The 22,304-nt window shown below is 36.8% G+C and overlaps 1 protein-coding gene across 4 annotated transcripts in view; it reads left to right on the top strand.

Moving 5' to 3' along the window:
- Nucleotides 1–22,304, top strand: part of LRRC7 (leucine rich repeat containing 7) — a 503,703-nt gene that overhangs the window by 417,160 nt on the left and 64,239 nt on the right. The window lies entirely within an intron of this gene.

Genomic DNA, 22,304 nt, shown 5'->3' on the forward strand with positions numbered 1-22,304 from the left:
TTTGTATGAGTCATGATGTGCCATTCACTGAGGTGGGGTGGCAAAAAGAATAGCAAGTGAAAGTGGAAGAGAAGAGCGGAGTTTAAGTTTTAATATGTTGATTTAAGACTTCCCTGGAAGGCCAGTGCTTAAGACACCATGCTTCCAAAGCAGGAGGCAGGAGTTCAATCCCTGCTCAGGGAACTAAGAGTCCACATACTATGCTGTGCAACAAAAAAAAGTTAAAATGTTGATTTGAGGTGTCTTCTAGAAAATCTGAGTGGAAATTTTTAGTGGATATTTAGATATATTTTTCAGGAGTTCAGGAGAGAAATCTTAGTTGATGATACAAATTTAGCAATCATTAAAACATAAGTGATAACTGAGTCATGAATAAGACAGAAGACACAGAGCTCCATGGAACACCAACATATGACATGTTCTTAGAATTACAGAGAAGAAATGGCTAAAGATTTTATCAATAAGGTTTTTTCTACCACAAGCTATAGAAAATTTTAGTCTTGAACATTAAAGAAATATTTAGCTAACATAAGTAGATAAAATCTAGGCTGAGTCTGATTAATCTTCAGTTAGATAATTGGAAAAGACCCTGATGCTGGGAAAGATTAAAGGCAAAAGGAAAAGAGGGCGGCAGAGGATGAGATCGTTAGATAGCATCACCAATTCAATGGACATGAACTTGAGCAAACTCTAGGAGATAGTAGAGGACAGAGAAGCCTGGCATGCTGCAGTCCATGGGGTTGCTAACAGTTGGACTTGACAACTGAACAACAAAGATAATTTTAAATACTTGGGGTTTTTCCCCTCTCCACTCTTCCATTCATATTGTTGGCTCTATCCTAAAATTGGTTCCTCTCATAATTATCAGATGGCTACCTATGACAGTTGAAGATAAAAGCTTCCTCTTTCAAGTTTATAAGGAGAGAGAACCAAGTTTCCAGTAGCTGTCTCTTACAAGCAAAGCCTTTCTTCCCTAAATCCCCCAACAAGCCTCTTTTTACATCTCACTGATCCAAAATAGGTAAGAATTTCTCACCCGTAGCAAGATGAATAAAACTATATGATTGGCTTTGACTGGCGATTTGGAGTAGAATAGATGGGGCTTTCCACTCCAATGACATGTAAAAAGCTATAGAAGGAAAAAAAGAAAAGTGACGGCACCTTGGAACTCAAATAGGAAAAAAAAAAATGTTAAAAGAAGGGTCAACAGTACCACATGGTGGTGCCAAAAATTCAAGCAAGGTATGACTAAAGACTTTTTGACTTTAGCAACAAAAAGGTTACTGGTTGTCTTGGCAAAAGTAAATTATTTAATCAATGGGGCTGAATCCATACTAACCAACGTTAAGAAATAGAGACAGAAACTTAGAAAACTCAAAAAGAGAGTTTTTAAACTTCTTTTAAAAAGAGAGAATTATGGTAGACTCTGGAAGAGGGTATGAGGAAGACAGAAGTGATATTTAAGATGGCAAACACCTGATTATATTTAAAGGCTGCTGAGTAATGATTGGTGAAGAGGAAGTTGAAAGATCTCAGAAAAGCAGGAAATTTTACTTATTTATGGAGAAAGAGGAGAAATTGAAGAAATACCTATCAGAGCCAAGGGATCCTTAAATAACCTGACCGAAGGTTGCAAAGGGCTTCAATAATTTTCCCATAAAAGGAAAAGTTTTATTCATTTATTACTTTAAATGGAATGAATAGGTATTTACATTATCCATACATACATCCATTTTACATGAAATCTGTTTTCAAAGTCTATGATATCATGTTTAATCATAGCAGCAGTACAACTCATGATGATCATTTGCTTGTTTCTCTCCTTGCTTTGAGAATTCCATGCAATTATCTATTGATTAAACATTTGTGAGCTAGTCCCTCTTATTAATAGCTAAATAATTGTTTAGTCTATCCGAAAACTTTATTAATCATTTTGTAAAATAATGTAATATGTCTTTAAACTTTCTGTATCTTTCGTGTGTAAACTCATTTATATCTTCTTCCTACTATCATAAACATTTTTGGACTACCCTATATTGTATAGCACTCTTGCCCAAAGTCTGAAATTTCAGAACCTAAAATGGGTATGTTTGCTATTACCTCACAGAGTAAAAAGAATGATGATTCCTTTAAATGTTCAGTTTTAGGTTTTTATTGTATATTAATTGAGGATATCAAGTTAAGATTCTAGTGAGAATCGACCTAAAGAAATGAAAATGATAATAGGATTATTAGCCTGGGCTTCCAGATTGACTGAAATATGTGTGAAAAAGGTACTATTATTATTTGAGGTTGTATTTTATTCTACAATTAATGTTTTTTATTTATTTTTTTTAAGAATTTATTTATTTTTTTTTTAGGTAATTAATTTATTTTTTATTGGAGGCAAATTATTTTACAATATTATATTGATTGGTTTTGCCATACATTGATATGAATTTGCCCCGGGTTTACATAAGTTCCCCCTCCTGAACCCCCCTCCCACCTCCCTCCTCCCTTTATCCTCCCTCTGGGTCATCCCCGCATGCCAGCCCCGAGCATCCTATAACATGCATTGACCCTGAACTAGTGATTCGTTTCACATATGACAACATACGTGTTTCAATGCCATTCTCCCAAATCATCCCACCCTCACCCTCGCCCATAGTGTCCCAAAGACTGTTCTATACATCTGTGTCTCTTTTGCTGTCTCGTATACAGGGTTATCATTTGCATCTTTCTAAATTCCATATATATGTGTTAGTGTTAGTTTTACAATTGTTCTGAAATGAGTAGCCATTAGACTGGATAGGATGAAAGTGTGAAAGTGTTAGTAGCTCTTCGTATCCAACTCTTTGCGACCCCATAGACTATAGCCTGCCAGATTCCTCTGTCCAAAGAATTCTCCAGGCAAGAATATTGTAGTGGGTAGCCATTCTCTTCTCTAGGGAATCTTTCCAACCCGGGGAATTGAACCCAGGTCTCTTGCACTGCCATCACATTCTTTACTGTCTGAGCCACCAGGGAAGCCTGAATAGGATGAGAATGAAGAATCAGAAATTGAACTACAAATGGAATGGGAATCAAAGGATATTAATTGGTGAAGTCTTAGCCAGTACCCCATTTGAGTCTGTTTCTCCAAGTCTCTGTAGAAGATTTTTTCAATCTTATCTCTATGTCAAGAGATATTACTGTAATGCTTCTACTGTGATAATCCTACTGTGTAGCATTAATACTTTGATACTACTGTGATCAGAAACTACTGTGATACTGCAGAGATTCAGTGGGGAATCCATTTTAGAAAGACTTTGACTGAACCTTTGACTTTCAGTTGTAGCTGCTGTAGCTTTTGAACTAATTTTGGTGATACTATGGCTATGCAGAGCTTCCCCAGTGGCTAGCGGTAAAGAATCCACCTGCAGTGCAGGAGCCACACGAGACACAGGTTTGATCCCTGGGTCAGAAATATCCCATGGAGGAGGGCATGACAACCCACTCCAGTGTTCCTGCCTGGAGAATCCCATGGACAGAGGAGCCTGGAGTGCTACGGTCCATAGGGTCACAAAGAGTTGGACATGACTGAAGCAACTTAGCATGCAAGCATGGCTATGCCTAGCAAGACTCCAAACATTATAGAACAAATTGTGGGTACCCACCAAGTTGTGGATCCAGAGATTTAGATATATAAAATAAACAAAACGTGTTCATCTATCAGAAAGAATTTTGCTCCTGCATCTACTGCCTTGTTCTATATATCTGAGAGTGGGTAATATATAGCAAAGTGTTGAGGGTGTTAAATCTTAGCCTGTTTTTTAGTGGTATAATCATAGGAGGTAGTTTAAATTCTCTTGCTATGTCAGTCTCCAAAATCTTAAATTCTAATATCCATTATTTCAAAAAGTCTGTGAATCACTGCTAGAAGATGTCACAGTGAGGTAAATCCATCCCCACTCCTCAAATTCCAGGCAGTACTACTTTGACCACTTTGAGAATTAGTTGAAAACTTTGGTGGTGACTGAAAACAACAGTGCTCTCAGAAGGAGTATTTGTATTTTAGTCGTGTCACGTCACTGTTTTTACTGCTTCAGTCTATCGAATTTTATTGCAGTCACCTTGGGAAGAACTATGAGGTAACATGTCAGGCATTGTGGTAAATACCTGAATATATTTGTTCATCTTATCCTCACAGCAATTATATGAGGTAAGCACTATTATTTTTGTCCTCTTTAATGAAACAAGTTGAGTTTAGACTTTCTCAGTTAGAGACTTGGAGTTTAGGTTAAGTTACTAGGCAAGATCACACACATGCATGCTCAGTCCTGTCTGACTCTTTGTGACCCGATGGACTATAGCTCGACAGGCTCCTCTGTTCATGAGATTTTCCCAGCAAGAACACTGGAGTGGGTTGCCATTTCCTACTCTAGGGGATCTTCCTATCAAGGGATTGAACTCAGGTCTCCTGCATTGCAGAAGCATTCTTTAAAACAAATGAAGCTTAAATTATTTCCCTTCTTGTAAGAGTAAACCAGGAAACTTTAAAATTTCAGTGATATTAAATCTGAAAGTTTTTAATATGTAAAGACTAGACATTCAAATCTCTTGCAACATTAGTGACTCCACTTTTTCAAGTGTCTTTTGTTCTAAGTGCATAATGACTTGGCAGTTAGAGTAATAAAGTTGGGTTTCAAGGTCAACATCAGGATGAACATAATTGAAGAAAAAGGTATAAAAATGCAGCTAATTAAGTCTTGGCTCACAGATGAGTTCTGTTGAGCTTGCCCATGGTTTTTCCACATCTACAATAACTGCTGACCCATTCAGAGCTTCAAGATTTCCAGATGTTCATCACCTCTGAGGCATGCCCAGAAACTCGTTAGAAGAAAATAAAAGAAATTTGAAATTATGTGGGGTTTAGGCTTCCCTTGTGGCTCAGCTGGTAAAGAATCAGCCTGCAGTGTGGGAGACCTGGGTTTGACCCCTGGGTTGGGAAGATACCCTGGAGAAGGGAAAGGCTATCCACTCCAGTTTTCTGGCCTGGAGAATTCCATGGACTGTATAGTCCATGGAGTTGCAAAGAGTCGGACACGACTGAGCCACTTTCACTTTCACTTATGTGAGGTTTGGTCATTTTTGTGTTCTTTTAATCCTTTCTTTCACAGACCCCCAAATCAGAATTTTTGCTTTTCAGACCGTATAAAGTATTAATATTAAAATTTGTTTAATTCATTAATATTCACTCTTTATTATAATCGTGCCATTTGTCATATTTCTTAGTATAATGCATTTTACTTAGTATAATGTATTTTTCTTTATATACTTATTTAGAAAATGTCTAAAATATATTTTGAAAATCTTAAATTGTTTTGCTGTTGAATACCACGCAACCACACCATTGTCTGTGTTTAAAACAACCAAATCAAATTACCACTGGGATTGATTTTTCACTTGGTAATGAAAATCTGTCTGTTGTAGAATTTTTCATAGGGTAAGAATAGATTTATGTCATTTTTAAAATAAGAAGTAGATGTTTAAAAGAAAATCAACTTCATCCATACATTTAGTAATTTAAATAAAATCATTTTATTGCTGCGCTGTAAAAAATCTTGGGGCTTCCCTAGTAGATCAGATGGTAAAGCATCTGTCTCCTGCAATGCAGGAGACCTGGGTTCAATCCCTGGGTTGGGAAGATCCCCTGAAGAAGGAAATGGCAACCTACTCCAGTATCCTTGCCTGGAAAATTCCATGGACAGAGGAATCTGGCAGACTATCATCCATGGGGTCGCAAAGAGTCGGACACGACTGAGTGAAAAACACACACACACATAAAAAATCTTATCTAAACTATATAATATTTAAAGTTGTAGTCATTGAAAAGTAATTTTCTCCAAAACTTTTGCCTTTAAAAGCAAATATTGCTATCAGTAGTCTATATAAATATAGAACTGAAATAAATGCAACTATAGTTCTTGGCTTTTGCAGTTTAACTGAGAGTGGGCAGTGTTGCTGTTGGAATCCTTTATATCAAAGGCAGGGGACAGGAAGTGGGGTAGGGGTGGAGGGTGGCTGTAGCTCACTTACATAGAAACAGAGAAAGTCTGGAGTAGATAAGAAAGAGAAGTGAAGATTTAAATACTGGAAAACATAGGGATGGCAGTAAGTAGAATAAATTTTGAGGCTATAAGAGAGCAAGACAGATGTGGATGAAGCAGATAGGAAAATCAACTGAGTAAACCTTGCATATGAGAGATAAGAGACAAGGAAATAGAAATGCTTCCTATTTCCATCACAAACATAAGAGTAAAGAATATCTGTTCTAGTTTAAAGTAAAATTGAAATTTAAAAAATTCTGAAACTTTAGTGAATGGCAATGCTATAGCTAAACTCTCTGTTTGTACAGAAAGAAATGTGTCAAGTAGTGTAAGTTTTGCCTGAGGATTTGTATTTTCCCTCCTAAAGCAATGTACATTATTAACTGTGAAGAATACCCAGGAGTAATGTCTTGACTTCATCAGTCTATAAGCAAATGAAAACAATATTCTCTATTATTGTGAGTAATGCCAAGAACAATTCTGGCTTCCTCTTTTTTGATTCTTTCCCAAGCCTCATTTTTCTCCTCTGATAGCAAATTTTGCACTGGTTGGAGTGCATTTTTCTTCTGGTAGACTCAGTCATCACAGAAACTCAACAACAGATTGGAATTCTTTTATAGAGTCATTTTGAGCCCCAAACATTTTTATAAACAGTCGGAAAGGAGATCTTTTTGAGTCAGTTGGTAGGTTGAGATTCTCCTTGCTTCCTTCAACCATCCTCTTGTCACTCCTACTCATGTTGGTGTCACTTCTACTGAGGCTTCTGGACTTCTAGAAAAAATTGCAGTTGAATACATTTGCTGTCATTAACCTCTGCCACCAAAATGAGAAGAGAGTCAGTGAAAGGGTAAATTGATTAAGTCATACAATTATCAGTTCAGTTCAGCTCAGTCACTCAGTCGTGTCCTACTCAGCGACCCCATGAACCACAGCACTCCAGGCCTCCCTGTCCATCACCAACTCCCGGAGTTCACTCAAACTCATGTCCATCAAGTCAGTGATGCCATCCAGCCATCTCGTTCTCTGTCGTCCCTGTCTCCTCCTACCCCCAATCGCTCCCAGCATCAGAGTCTTTTCCAGTGAGTCAACTCTTCGCATGAGGTGGCCAAAGTATTGTAGTTTCAGCTTTAGCATAAGTCCTTCCAATGAACACCCAGGATTGATCTCCTCTAGAATGGACTGGTTGGATCTCCGTGCAGACCAAGGGACTCTCAAGAGTCTTCTCCAAAACCACAGTTCAAAAGCATCAATTCTTCGGCAATCAGCTTTCTTCACAGTCCAACTTTCACATCCATACATGACCACGGGAAAAACCATAGCCTTGACTAGACGGACCTTGGTTGGCAAAGTAATGTCTCTGCTTTTCAATATGCTATCTAGGCTGGTCATAACTTTCCTTCCAAGGAGTAAGCGTCTTTTAATTTCATGGCTGCAGTCAGCATCCTCAGTGATTTTGGAGCCCAAAAAAATAAAGTCTGACACGGTTTCCACTGTTTCCCCATCTATTTCCCAAGAAGTGATGGGACCAGATGCCATGATCTTTGTTTTCTGAATGTTGAGCTTCAAGCCAACCTTTTCACTCTCCTCTTTCACTTTCATCAAGAGGCCTTTGAGTTCCTCTTCACTTTCTGCCAGAAGGGTGGTGTTATCTGCATATCTGAGGTTATTGATATTTCTCCTGGCAATCTTGATTCCAGCTTGTGCTTCTTCCAGCATACAATTATAGATTTCTTTAATTATTAAAAGCAAATGAACAAAAAATTTTAGACCTATCTGTTGTCCCCAGAGTTACATTTCTTACACAGATATATTCAGAATTTTTTTCTTGACCAAAGGCCACTTTTTCCCAGGAGATTAAGTTTAAAAAGGAAAGTGGAACCATGGGAAGATACCAAATGTGTCCGAATGAAAAAGAACCTCTATTCCTAAGAGAACTTTGAATATGGCTGTCTAGATCTATGATGACGCTACTCTACTTTTCTTAGAATTTGGGTTTTCAGAAATAATCTAGAACTGAATATCTGTGTGAATAGTATGTATTCACACCATAAATTCACATGTCAGTTAAAAAAGGTGTTTTAAGCAACAGTTCCAAACACATCAGTTGCCTGAAGGGCTGTCATAATTATCACAGATTAGGAAGGGTTAAGAATAGAGGTAAATGGGTGAAAATTATATCTTATGAGACTTTTGTGGTTAAGGATCAACTATTGATATTTTTAGGCATCCATCAAACACCAGACGGCTCAGTGGAAATGTAGAAAAGGCAGATTTGATCCCTGAGTCGGAATGATCCCCTGGACGAGAAAAATGACAACCCACTCCAGTATTCTTGCCAGGAAAATACCATGGAGAGAGGAGCCTGGCAGGCCATAGTCCATGGGGTCACAGAGAGTTGGACATGCCTGAGTAACCGAGCATACATCAAACACCTATTGAGAGCCCATTGAAATTATTGAGGCTTATATTTAATGATTATATATTAAGAAATATCCACTAATTTCCCCTCCCTAACAAATATATGCTTCTGTCTCTATTAGGCTAGCTGGTCTTTATGGAATGAATATATTATTGTTCTAGAATAGGATAAAAATGCACTGTTTAAAGTTCTGCAAATTAAAATGTGTCAAATAATCCAAAGACTGATTATAGGAATTATAAACTAAGGGTTCAAATTTAGCCTTGAGAATTTTAAACTGCACTTCTTTCATGCTACCAGGATCAGAACTATTATTCAGATGAACTGAATGTACCCTTTTAAAACAAGATCATTAATTGATTATCATGTTACCTGTCCCAGTGAGTCTATGCAGCCATGCATACTAGAGGAATGCATGGCTGTACTAGAGGAATAAGAATGAATGTATCCAGTTAGATTCAAATCTCTCAATAATTGGTAATTTTTTATGTGAGAGAGAAAAGGCTGAAAATATATAGACTTCCTTGCTAAATGAGAATTAATTGCCAAAGCAAGAGTACATGGCTGGTAGGAAGTCAAAATTTTCATGAAAATGGGATCCTTCAGAAGCAGTCTCATACACTTAGTAGCTGAATCAGGAAGAAAAGCTTGAAGAAATCAATGAAATAATTTCCTCTATTAAATGATCCATTTCAAATACTTCTTTTGTTAATCTGAACAGTCAGGATGATGTATTTTAATAAGTTGACTTTAGTATTATTTCAGTCATAGGTGTATTTAAAATCTATTCTACTTCTATTATGCAATTAAAATTGTTCTCAAAAATAATGCAGGTAGGAAGTTATAGAAATGTGAATGGAAAATTTATTGTCCAACTTACAGGAACAGTGACAGGTGAATAAAGTATTGTTAGTTCCACAGTTGCTTTTGTTTTAGACTTTCTTACTTAATACAGCATTAATTAACTTATAAAGCATATTACTTTATCTCCTAATGCCAGTGCAAAAAATATAGCTGTATCCAATAGTAAGGGACATCACTTGTCATAAAATCTGGAGATTGTTCACATCCAGACTTATTCTAAATTATTTCCTTAATAAAAATGAAAGCCCAAAGAGTGTCTATCAAATGGTTCTTAAGTGAGAGGTAAAAAACATTTGTCACTGATTAAAGAAATAGAAACAGTGGCAGATTAAAACTACTTATTTCATCAATTCTTAACATTTGTTCTATAAAACAGTTGACTTCAGAAAATGGAGATAACAATAATATTTATATTATCTTCATTTCAGAAGAAATTTAAGAGCAAAAAGGAAATGTGAATATGATCCATTGTAATGAAAATGTCTGTGATTGAATATGTAGTTTGAAACCTAAACAATATGATAACTGGCAGATGATTAAGGATTGCTGCCAAATAGAGACTATAAAAATGATGTTTCCATTTCATGTCATTTGATTTTTATCTGCTTACTCCACTACCTATCAGTTCAGTTCAGTCGTTCAGTCGTGTCCAACTCTTTGTGACCCCATGGACCACAGCACGCCAGGCCTCCCTGTCCATCACCAACTCCCGGAGTTCACTCAAACCCATGTCCGTCAGGTCGGTGATGCCAGCCAACCATCTCATCCTCTTTCGTCGCATTCTCCTCTCACCTTCAATCTTTCCCAGTATCAGGATCTTTTCCAATGAGTCAGCTCTTTTCATCCGGTGGCCAAAATATTGGAGTTTCAGCTTCAATATCAGTCTTTCCAATGAATATTCAGAACTGATTTCCTTTAGGATGGACTGGTTGGATCTCCTTGCAGTCCAAGGGAGTCTCAAGAGTCTTCTCCAACACCACAGTTCAAAAGCATCAATTCTTCGGCACTCAGCTTTCTTTATGGTCCAACTCTCACATACATACATGACTACTGGAAAAACGATAGCCTTGCCTAGACAGACCTTTGTTGGCAAAGTAATGTCTCTGCTTTTTAATGTGCTATCTAGGTTGGTCATAATTTTCCTTCCAAGGAGTAAGTGTCTTTTAATTTCATGGCTGCAGACACCATCTGCAGTGATTTTGGAGCCCAAAAAAATAGTTTGCCACTGTTTGCATTGTTTCTCCATCTATTTCCCATGAAGTGATGGGACCAGATGCCATGATCTTTGTTCTCTGAATGTTGAGGTTTAAGCCAGCTTTTTCACTCTCCTCTTTCACTTACGTCAAGAGGCTCTTGAGTTCTTCTTCACTTTCTGCCATAAGGGTGGTATCATCTGCACATCTGAGGTTATTGATATTTCTCCCAGCAATCTTGATTCCAACTTGTGTTTCATCCAGACCCGTGTTTCCCATGAAGTACTCTGCATATAAGTTAAATAAGCAGGTTAAACAAGGCTGACAATCTACAGCCTTGATGTACGCCTTTTCCTATTTGGAACCAGCCTGTTGTTCCATGTCCAGTTCTAACTGTTGCTTCCTGACCAGCATACAGGTTTTTCAAGAGGCAGGTAAGGTCGTCTAGTATTCCCATCTCTTTCAGAATTTTCCACAGTTTATTGTGATCCACACAGTCAAAGGCTTTGGCATAGTCATTAAAGCAGAAGTAGATGTTTTCCTGGAACTCTCTTGCTTTTGAATGATCCAGTGGATGTTGGCAATTTGATCTCTGGTTCCTCTGCCTTTTCTAAAACCAGCTTGAACATCTGGAAGTTCGTGGTTCATGTATCATTGAAGCCTGGCTTGGAGAATTTTGAGCATTACTTTACTAGCATGTAAGATGAGTGCAGTTGTGCAGTAGCTTGAACATTCTTTGGCATTGCTTTTCTTTGGAATTGGAATGAAAACTGACTTTTCCACTCCTGTGGTCACTGGTGAGTTTTCCAAATTTGCTGGCATACTGAGTGCAGCACTTTCACAGCATCATCTTTTAATATTTCAAACAGCTCAACTGGAATTCCATCACCTGCACTAGCTTGGTAAATAGTGATGCTTCCTAAAGCCCACTTGACTTTGCATTCCAGGATGTCTGGCTTTAGGTGAGTGATCACACCATCATCATTATCTGGGTCGTGAAGATCTTTTTTGAATGGTTCTTCTGTGTTTTCTTGCCACTTCTTAATATCTTCTACTTCTGTTAGGTCCACCACCTATAGGTTCCTAGACGTCTTAAGGGTGAAATAAATGATTATCAAACTTTTATTGTTATTGCTAACATCTTCCTGTTAATTTATTTATTTCAGGCATGTAAAATACAACATCATCATAGAACAAATTGTAGGTGGAAAGTGTTGACTTAGCTCTAATTTCATCACTTTTACTATTATGGATCCGCTTTCTTTTTTTGTGGTTAATAATTTCCAATTACAGAGCTGTGTTTTGTAAGTTGACCTTTAATCATGGAAGAATATGCTTATAGAGATTCAATAAGCCACAAATAACTGCCTGCCCATATCAGTCAGCTGCCATCCTAAGGCTTATGAAATGAAAGGAAAGGCCCTATCGCCTCACCTTTTTATCTGTCATTTGAAGTACTGGAGTATACCACCATTATTCGATTCTAAAAATTTAAGATTAGCAAATTTTAATCCTCCACATAATACTTCATTGTGTCATCAGAATGCACTGTTACCATCTCCTGAAGGCAAGAGAAACAACCTCCTGCCACCTGTTTCAACCTTCAGGGCTTCCTTCCATGACTTTATACAAGTTTGTCCTCTAACCCCAAATGGGAGAACATAGATTTTTGACAACAAAATTACCCCTCAGTTCAGTTCAGTTCAGTTCAGTTGCTCAGTCATGTCCGACTCTTTGCAACCCCATGAATCACAGCACGCCAGGCCTCCCTGTCCATCACCAACTCCTGGAGTTCACTCAAACTCATGTCCATCAAGTCAGTGATGCCATACAGCCATCTCATTCTCTGTCATCCCCGTCTCCTCCCGCCCCCAATCCCTCCCAGCATCAGAGTCTTTTCCAGTGAGTCAACTCGTTGCATGAGGTGGCCAAAGTATTGGAGTTTCAGCTTTAGCAACAGGCCTTCCAATGAACACCCAGGACTGATCTCCTTTAGAATGGACTGGTTGGATCTCCTTGCAGTATAAGGGACTCTCAAGAGTCTTCTTCAGCACCACAGTTCAAAAGCATCCATTCTTTGGTGATCAGCTTTCTTCACAGTCCAACTCTTACATCCATACATGACCACGGGAAAAACCATAGCCTTGACTAGACGGACCTTTGTTGGCAAAGTAATGTCTCTGCTTTTTAATATACTATCTAGGTTGGTCATAACTTTCCTTCCAAGGATCAAGCGTCTTTTAATTTCATGGCTGCAATCAGCATCTGCAGTGATTTTGGAGCCCCAAAAATAAAGTCTGACACTGTTTCCACTGTTTTTCCATCTATTTCCCATGAAGTGATGGGACCAGATGCCATGATCTTTGTTTTCTCAATGTTGAGCTTCAAGCCAACCTTTTCACTCTCCTCTTTCACTTTCATCAAGAGGCTTTTGAGTTCCTCTTCACTTTCTGCCATAAGGGTGGTGTCATCTGCATATCTGAGGTTATTGATATTTCTCCTTGCAATCTTGATTCCAGCTTGTGCTTCTTCCAGCCCAGCGTTCCTCATGATGTACTTTGCATATAAGTTAAACAAGCAGGGTGACAATATACAACCTTGACGTACTCTTTTTCCTATTTGGAACCAGTCTGTTGTTCCATGTACAGTTCTGACTGTTGCTTCCTGACCTGCATACAGGTTTCTCAAGAGGCAGGTCAGGTGGTCTGGTATTCCCATCTCTTTCAGAATTTTCCACAGTTTATTGTGATCCACACAGTCAAAGGCTTTGGCATAGTCAATGAAGCAGAAATAGATGTTTTTCTGGAACTCTCTTGCTTTCTCCAAGATCCAGCGGATGTTGGCAATTTGATCTCTGGTGCCTCTGCCTTTTCTAAAACCTGCTTGAACATCTGGAAGTTCACGGTTCACATATTTCTGGAGCCTGGCTTGGAGAATTTTGAGCATGACTTTACTAGCGTGTGAGATGAGTGCAGTTGTGCAGTAGTTTGAACATTCTTTGGCATTGCCTTTCTTTGGGATTGGAATGAAGACTGACATTTTCCAGTCCTGTGGCCACTGCTGAGTTTTCCAAATTTGCTGGCATATTGAGTGCAGCACTTTCACAGCATCGTCTTTCAGGATTTGAAATAGCTCTATTGAAATTCCATCACCTCCACTAGCTTTGTTCATAGTGATGCTCTCTAAGGCCCACTTGACTTCACATTCCAAGATGTCTGGCTCCAGGTGAGTGGCCACGCCATCGTGATTATCTTCGTCGTGAAGATCTTTTTTGTACAGTTCTTCTGTGTATTCTTGCCACCTCTTCTTAATATCTTCTGCTTCTGTTAGGTCAAAATTACCTCTGCTGCTGCTGCTGCTGCTAAGTCACTTCAGTTGTGTCTGACTCTGTGTGTCCCCATAGACGGAAGCCCACCAGGCCCCCCCGTCCCTGGGATTCTCCAGGCAAGAACACTGGAGTGGGTTGCCATTTCCTTCTCCAATGCATGAAAGTGAAAAGGGAAAGTGAAGTCGCTCAGTCGTGTCCGACCTTTAGCGACCCCATGGACTGCAGCCTACCAGGCTCCTCCATCCATGGGATTTTCTAGGCAAGAGTACTGGAGTGGCAAATTATCCCCTAGCTGTACACAAATAAAATAAAAAGATAGTTTGGTTATCATAATCATGAAATAGTATCTACAGTATATATTAGGCATGGTACTAAGGTGCTTGACATAAATACACTCATCTTCACAATAACCTTATTCTGCTTTCTTTGATACGATCACATGATTTTTCTTCGGTAGCCATTAATATGATGCATTGATTGATTTTCAAATATTGAGTGAGCTTTTTATTATTCAAATAAAACCCACTTAGTCATGATGTTTAATTCTTTCTATATATTGCTGAATTCTATTTTGCCATTGTTTTGTTATGGATTTTTTGCATCTGTATTCTAAAGGATATTGGTCTATAGTTTTGTTTTTCTTTCTTTTCTTTTCTCTTTCTGCTTTTTGTTTGTACAGTCCTTTTGTGGTTTTGTTCATAAAATGGGAAGCTTTTCCTCCTCTTCTATTATCGGGAAAATAATGTATAGAATTCCTGTTAACTCTTATTTAAACATTTGATAGAATAAATAAGATTCATCACATAACATTATCCAGTATAACGATCTGAGGCTAGAGATTTTTTTCTTGAGAATTTTTAAATTACCGATGCTAACCTTGGTAATTTCAGGGCTATTCAAATTATTGAATCCATATTGTGTGAGTTATGGTAGTTTGTGTTTTTTGAGAAAGTGGGATGACCCTGAGGGATAGGAAGGGGAGGGAGGTGGAAGGGGGATTCAGGATGGGGAACACGTGTACACCTATGAGTGATTCATGTGAACATATTGCAAAAACCACGACAAAAAAAGTAATTAACCTCCAATTAAAATTTTGTTTTTAAGTGTAGACATTTAAAAAAAAAAAGTGACCCATTTCATATGAGTTGTCAAATTTTTTGTAGAGTTATTTGTAGTGTTACCGTATTATCCTCATGATATCTGCAGTCTGTAGTGATACAGACTCTTCATTCCTGATTTTGGTAATTTGTCTTTTTTTTTTTCAGTCTTGCTAGATGTTTGTTGATTTTACTGATCTTTTAAAAAACAGCTATTTATTTTGTAGTTAATTTTAAGTTCTATTAATTTCTAAACTTTTAATATTTCCTTCTGCTTGCTTTGGTTAATTTGACTCCTATTTTTCTAAGCTACTGAGGTAGTATCTCAATTATTGACTAAGGTGTTTTCTTTTTCTAGTATATGCTTTGTTTCATGATTTTTCATTTACATTCAGTTCAATATTTTATTTCCCCTGAGACTCCTTCTTTGATCCACGAGTTATTTAGAACTACATTTTTAGCTCCCAAGTGTTTAAATATTTTCTTTTTATCTTTCTATCATTCATTCCTAGTTTGATTTATTGTGATTGGAGAACACATTTTGTGTAATTTCAGCTCTTTAAATTTGTTGCAATTTCTTTTCCAAATCAGGATATAGTCTATCTCAGTGAATATACTGTGGGAACTTGAAAAGAATGTGTATCCTGCTCCTATCATAAGTTCATAGGTGATGATTAGATCTGGTTGGTTGATGTATTGTTGAATATTTCTTTTTCTTCATAATTTTCAGTCTAGTTCTTCTATCAGTTATTGAGAGAAGCATGTTGAAATCTCCAACTGTAGCAGTAATGATTGTCTATTTTCTTAGTTCATCAATTTCATTTTACACCTTTGCACCTCTGTTTTTTTATTGTGTATACATTTAAGATTGCTGTGTTTTCTTGGTCAATTGATTCTTCTTTCATCACATAAGATTCCTCTCTATTTCTAGTGTATTTTATTTGTTCTGAAATATACTTTATCTGGTATTAATGCAGCCACATCTCATTTCCATTGATTCATATTTGCATGACATCTATTTTAGATATTAAATTCAGATATTAAAAATATCTACCTGCCTATGTCATTATATTTGAAGTTATTTCTTATAGCCTGAATATAACTGAGTAATGTTTTTTAATCTACCCTTCCAAGATCTGTCTTTTAATTTGCATATTTAATATCTTTGCGTTTAATTTGACACATTAAGGTTTAAGTTTTAAGTTTTTGTTTACTGTTTGTTCTCTTTTTAGTGCTTCTCTGTTTTCTTTTTCCTGCTTCTTCTGAGTTATTTGAATATTTTTTAGAATTTAATATTGAATTATCTACAGTGTTTTTAGTATACCTTTTTGTATATCTTTTTCAGTGATTGTTCTTGGTATTGCATTATGTAAACATAGCTTACAAAAGTCCATTAGCATCATCACTTAGTAGCTCAAGTGAAGTAGGTAAGAAACCTTGCCTTCTTTTATGTCCTTCCACCCTCCTCTACTTACAATTGTCTTAAATATTTCCTCTACATATATTTAGAATCACCTCAGATAGTACCATAATTTTACTTCATCATCAAATATAGTTTTGAAAATTCAAGAAGAGAAAGAAAGCTCATTTTATTTACCCATATGTTTGCTTGTCATGTTCCTTTTCCTTTCCTAATGTTCCAGGTTTCTTCTTTTATCATTTTGTTGTTTAGAAAATTCCTTTAACCATTATTTTAGGATAAATCTAGTGGTGACAAATTCTCCTCATTTTCTTCATCTGAGAATATTTCAGTTTTTCTTTGATTGCTGAAGAATATTTTTCAGGAGTATAGGATGTTGAGCTGACAGTTCATTTTCTTCAGCACTTGAAAAATATTGTGGCACTTTCTTCTGTCCTCCATGGTCTTTGTTGAGATATCCAGTGTAATTAAAATTGTTTTTCCTCTATAGGTAAGAATGACATGCTTCTCAAGCTGCTTTTGAGATGTTTTTCTTTCTCTTTGGTTTTCAGAAGTTTAAGTATCATGTGACTGTGCATTGATTTTTTGTGTTTACCCTGTATGGGATTTCTCTCTGCTTCTTAAATCTATAGGACTTTGCTTTAGACAAAATTTCAGAATTTTTCTGCAATTATTTCTTTTATTTTTTCTGTCTGACTTCTTTCTTATCTGTTTTGACAATATTACTGTTGGAACCTTTGAACAGAGTCTCTGGACTCTGTTCATTTTTTTTTTCTCTGTGTTTTCTCTTTGTTACAGACTGGATAATCTCTCCCATCCTTTCAGTTGTTTTCTTTTTCTCTTTGTTCTCCACATTCTGATGGTAAGCCCATATACACGGAGCTTTTCAGTTATTATATTTTCTAACTGTAAAATTTCCATGTGTTTCTTCTTTACATCTTCTGTTTCTTTACTAAGACATTATATTACTTTGGTAGGTTTCTATTGTTTTATTTATTTCAAGCATGTATGTAATTAGTCACTGAAGCATTTTTTTATTGTTGTCTTAAACATCTTTTCAGCTAGTTCTAATTTCTGTCATCTCCGTGTTAGCATCTATTGTTTGTTTTTTTTTTCATTGTTTGAGATCTTCCTTGTTCTTGGTATGGTTAAAACCTAGACATTTTCATACTATGTTACAAAACTCTGAATTATATTTAAATCATCTGTTGCAGCTGGTCTTCTCTGACACCACTCCAGTTACCTCATTTTGGCCAAGTTGGGGTACAAGTTCAATTTTTTCATTTAGAATCCAGTGACACTTAAGGCAAAGTCTCATTTTTGTTAGGGGATTGAAGTTCCATTTCCCAGAAAGTCTCCACTGATACCTAAGTGGGAGTAGCCTCATTGTACTTAAGTGATGGAGAAAATCCCGACTGTCTACTAAGACCTCTAACCACCCTAATGCGAAGGTAGAGGAGTGCCTCATTACTGCTGGGTTGGGGTGTGAGCCCATGCTCCTAGTATGGTCTCCACTGACACCATTGGGTGGCAAGTGGCTTACTACTGGCCAATGGGGATGCATTCACTGACACTTCACTTGGCCTTCTCTGACACCACCCCAGCAGAAGTGTTGTGCCTTGTTAAATTCTTCTAAGGGTAGACGTCTGCTCTTCCCACTTGGTCTTTGCTGGCATTGTTATGGTGGGACCACAGTCCTTTCCATGGCGTTTGGCTATAATAGAGTAATTGTTATCTAAAAGTTTTCTGTCTTGCTAAGATGCCCTTTATTCCTTGTCCTTTGGCTAGAGAGAATAGGTTTTTGTTGGGGCTTTCCTCATCTATACTGGTTGGCATTTTGGGGATATCCACTTTTTCAACTTCTACTCTGGTATATATGACACAAAAATAAAACCTGAGAAATGTACCACCATGTTGTTACTTGGTCCTTAGCCTCTTCAGCCTACGTTCCAGAGTTTTCCTATATTTGTTTATTTATAATATCCAGTGTTTTTCATTGTTTATAATGGAGGGAATAGGGAAAAGTATATCTACTCCATCTACTTAAAGCAGAAATCCTACTGTCCTGATTTCTAACACTTAACCCTATGTGTAAAAAAAAAAAAAGGTACTGCAGAGTATATGTTGTAGATAACTGATAGAACTGTTTTGTTGTTGTTTTACAAAATTTTTGAAACCAACTCATTTAAATGAGTACTGCTGTTTCCTTGAAATCAGTTACTTAATTATTCCTTGTAGATGTTTCTGTGTTGTTGACATTGCTCCCAAATATCTTTATAACTCTTTTGAACTTAATTTTAGAAAATGAATTATATCCATTTGAGTATTCTCAGTGGCATAAATTGTCATCCTTTGAGGCTGTGTTTAATTTTTGGAAGCAATTACAAGTGGTCAAAGAGCCACGATGAGTAGTAAAACAGATAGCCAAATTGAGTAATACACTTGTCAATCTTTTCTAAGAAATTAGTGTGAACCACAACTTAATGTAGTGAAAAAAAATCATCTATTTTATATCATACAAAACCCCCCAAACACTTCAAATTTCCACAGAATAATGAGCTGTGGGATAAATTGCATATGAACAGTGCCATTTGGTATCAAATCACATTTTTTTTCTGTGGCTTTGACATAAATATTTCCTTGGGATGTTTGGAGTTTTTCTCTGTAAACCTTAACAGTACGTTTTTGGGTCAACTTAAAAACATCATATTCCATACTATTCACCTCAAATACATGTTATTCTGTTCAACCTCCCCTTGAAAGTTCAAAACAAATGTCAAATCTTCTCTATTTCTTTTTATCATTCAAAATGTGCAACTCAACCTTTATAGAAAACTTCATGTTCAAATTCTCCTTCAGGATGAGTCAGTGTTCTCATAGCTAACCCTCTACTTGAACAAATCCAGTCTCTTGACATTTTCTACATTTTCATCAGTCCTTTATACTTCTTCATGAGCACCCTTATTACTTTCTCAAACCTCTGTGCCAGTCAAAAACACTTCCTCTTTGTAGTCCCTCCACACCATAATTGTTCCATTAGATGTCTTGTGTCATTTATGTTTGGTTAACTTCACATAAAATTTATTGTTAATTCTTTGCTTTCTATAGCTGTCATTACCCATCCCCATGTATTGCACCCTGTAGCCCCAATAGAGGGTGAAAGAACTGCTGCTGATGTGAGCAGAATCATTTTACAGAATGTTCCTTCCATGCCCACTTTATGTTTTGCCAAGCCATCTGAGAACATGAGCATTATTATTTTACAATCATGAGAAGATTGCTAAATACACAGAGCATCCTCCTATTTGCTTAAGTATAAAGTTCTAAGTCACATACATAGGATCTAAAATTAGATAATAGACCTAATTCAAAAAGTAGGAATGGTTCTTTAGCAAAATAAAGGACTGCTAAAGAAATTTGATATACCCTTCCTCAACAATCTGATACTTTTGTTCCTTTTTGTGGTTCCTTTTCATTTCATAGTTCAACTATTGGAGGGAGAGAGACAATTTGGGGGAAAAGGTTGTTGCACTATAATTGCATTTAAGAACATGAACTCTGATTGTCAGACAGCCTTGGTTCAAATCCTGGTCCAGCCAGTTTCCCAGTTGTACAAATTATTTGGGACAGTTACTTAACCTCTCCAAGCCATAGTTTCCTCCTCAGTAAAATTAAATAATAACAGCTAATAATAATTAATCCCTTAATAAGGGTTAAAGAAGATAATATATATAATGTAAGTTTTTGCACATTGTCTGGCACCTAGTGTTTAGATGGTAGCCATTATTTATTAAATATAAGTTTCAGTGCCAGTTATTAAAGATGTTAAGTATGATATGGTGCTTGCCCTCAAAGGTTTCAAATCAAAGCATAATTAAAGCTCAAACTTTCCAATCAGAAGGAAAAAATAAACTATAAAAATAATTTTAAAGGCTATAATATGTTTTAAAACTATAGCATACAGTTTTTTACCCTTGAATAGACCATTGTCAGAATATTCCAATCAATGAAATTATGGCTAAGCAATCATTATTGATTATCTCATGTGAATTATGCTCATGGGACTCGAGCTATGTTCTGAACCCCTCTAAATTTTGGGGGGTATAAAAATTCTTTTCTTGCCTGTCACTTCCAATTAAACAGCCAGTCTTCCTCTTTCCCACTGGCTCAAGCACTAACTTGAAGACCCATGAATACTACATCAATGGAGACAAGAAGCGGATATAAAGTCAACTGATTCTTTAGTAGTCAAGCCAGTCAGTCTTAGTCAGCCTATACCCCCAGCCCCTCTACGTCCAGGAAACCATTTTCTCTAAGTAACTCAGAAGGCCAGTGAGTTCATTCAGAGTACAGTAGCTCAAAATGTGATGCTGGGCTTCTCATGGCTTTCCTCTCCTACCTAATAAGAGAACATGAAATTCCATGGAGGTATGAGAGAATGGAATTTACAAAAAAGAAATACTTGACCAAAAGTGTGTTCAGTCTTCTAGAGTGGCTGAGAAAGTTGTGACATCTTTCATTTAGATTTCTGAGAGGGAAATATGTATATTAGAGAAATACACATTTGCCTATTATGAATTTATCTTAGTTGTACTTATGATGTCATAGTTTTGTGATCCCTGGTTACATTAGACAGTATTGGTATGATAATTGTTTTGATATTGTGCTGTGTTTGATATTGTGCCTGAAAGTTCTTTTTGCATCTTTTCCTCAAATTTCTCGTGGCTGAAATATCTCTACTGTTTTTGAACGTAAAAAAATTTTACATGATAAGACAATCAGTTGGATATCTAAAATGTAATCAAATGATTTTTTACTTTGCCTTACATATTGCCAAATAGTACTTTTTAATATTTTCTTAGCTGAAATACCTGTTGTTTGAAATCAAACAACATGCCTTCCCTCTCCAAATGATTTTCCAATGATCACTGTCATCTCCTTATACCCCTTATGTTGCTCTTCTTTAAGAACTTTAAAGTAATGAAGTCATCTTTTCCTTGAATACTTGTTAAGTAAATTTTCCTTGTTCCTCCAATCTTTTTCATAGTAATCAAAAATCTTGATTAGTCAGGAAAATTCACAAACTTTCATAACTAATGAATTCTTAGGTGAAATTTACTTTTAAATTCCAAATTGCCTACCCTTAAAACATCAATAAGAAAGACAATGAATTCAGAAAGTAATCCCTCAGATTCTTTCATAATGATGGTGTAATACCAAGCGCAACATTAAAATATAGTTTCAAAAGTATTAAGGATGAGCATTCAGTTCCCAAGTTAGACCTCCACGTTAAACTATACTTAATTTTAAAAGGCATGTTCTAGAGGACTTCCCTGATGGTCCAGTGGTTAGGACTCTGCCCTTCCATTGCAGGGGCATGGATTCAATCCCTGGTTGGGGAACTAAGATCCCCACAAAATACCTGGTACAGCCAAATCAACCAATCAATAAATAAAAGGCATGTTCTGGTTATCAACTTACAAACAGAACTGCCTCCTTGGAAGAAAAGATGTCAAGTAGAATGACTCAAGAAACCCATGCTAGAATGAAGGTGAGAAAATGGAGTGGAAAAAAAAACTGGATTAGATATTGTTTCATGTAAAGATTAGAGACCAAATATTCCCATGCCCTTTCTCCTCTAGCAACTACACTTGTTAAAGTTGTTCAGTCGTGTCCGACTCTCTGTGACCCCCAAAGCCTATACAGTCCCTGGAATTTTCGAGGCCAGAATACTGGAGTAAGTAGCCATTCCCATCTCCAGGGGATCTTCCCAACCCAGGGATCGAACCAGGACTCCCGCATTTTTCAGGCAGATTTTTTACCAGCCAAGCCACCAGGGAAGCCCAAGAATACTAGAGTGGGTAACCTATCCCTTGGAATCGAACTGGGGTCTCCTGAATTGCAGGTGGATACTT

This window comes from Moschus berezovskii, chromosome 4 (genome assembly GCF_049115385.1).
Source record: "Moschus berezovskii isolate FMDL1 chromosome 4, NW_MosBer_1.0, whole genome shotgun sequence".
In the NCBI taxonomy this organism is placed as follows: Eukaryota; Metazoa; Chordata; class Mammalia; order Artiodactyla; family Moschidae; genus Moschus; species Moschus berezovskii.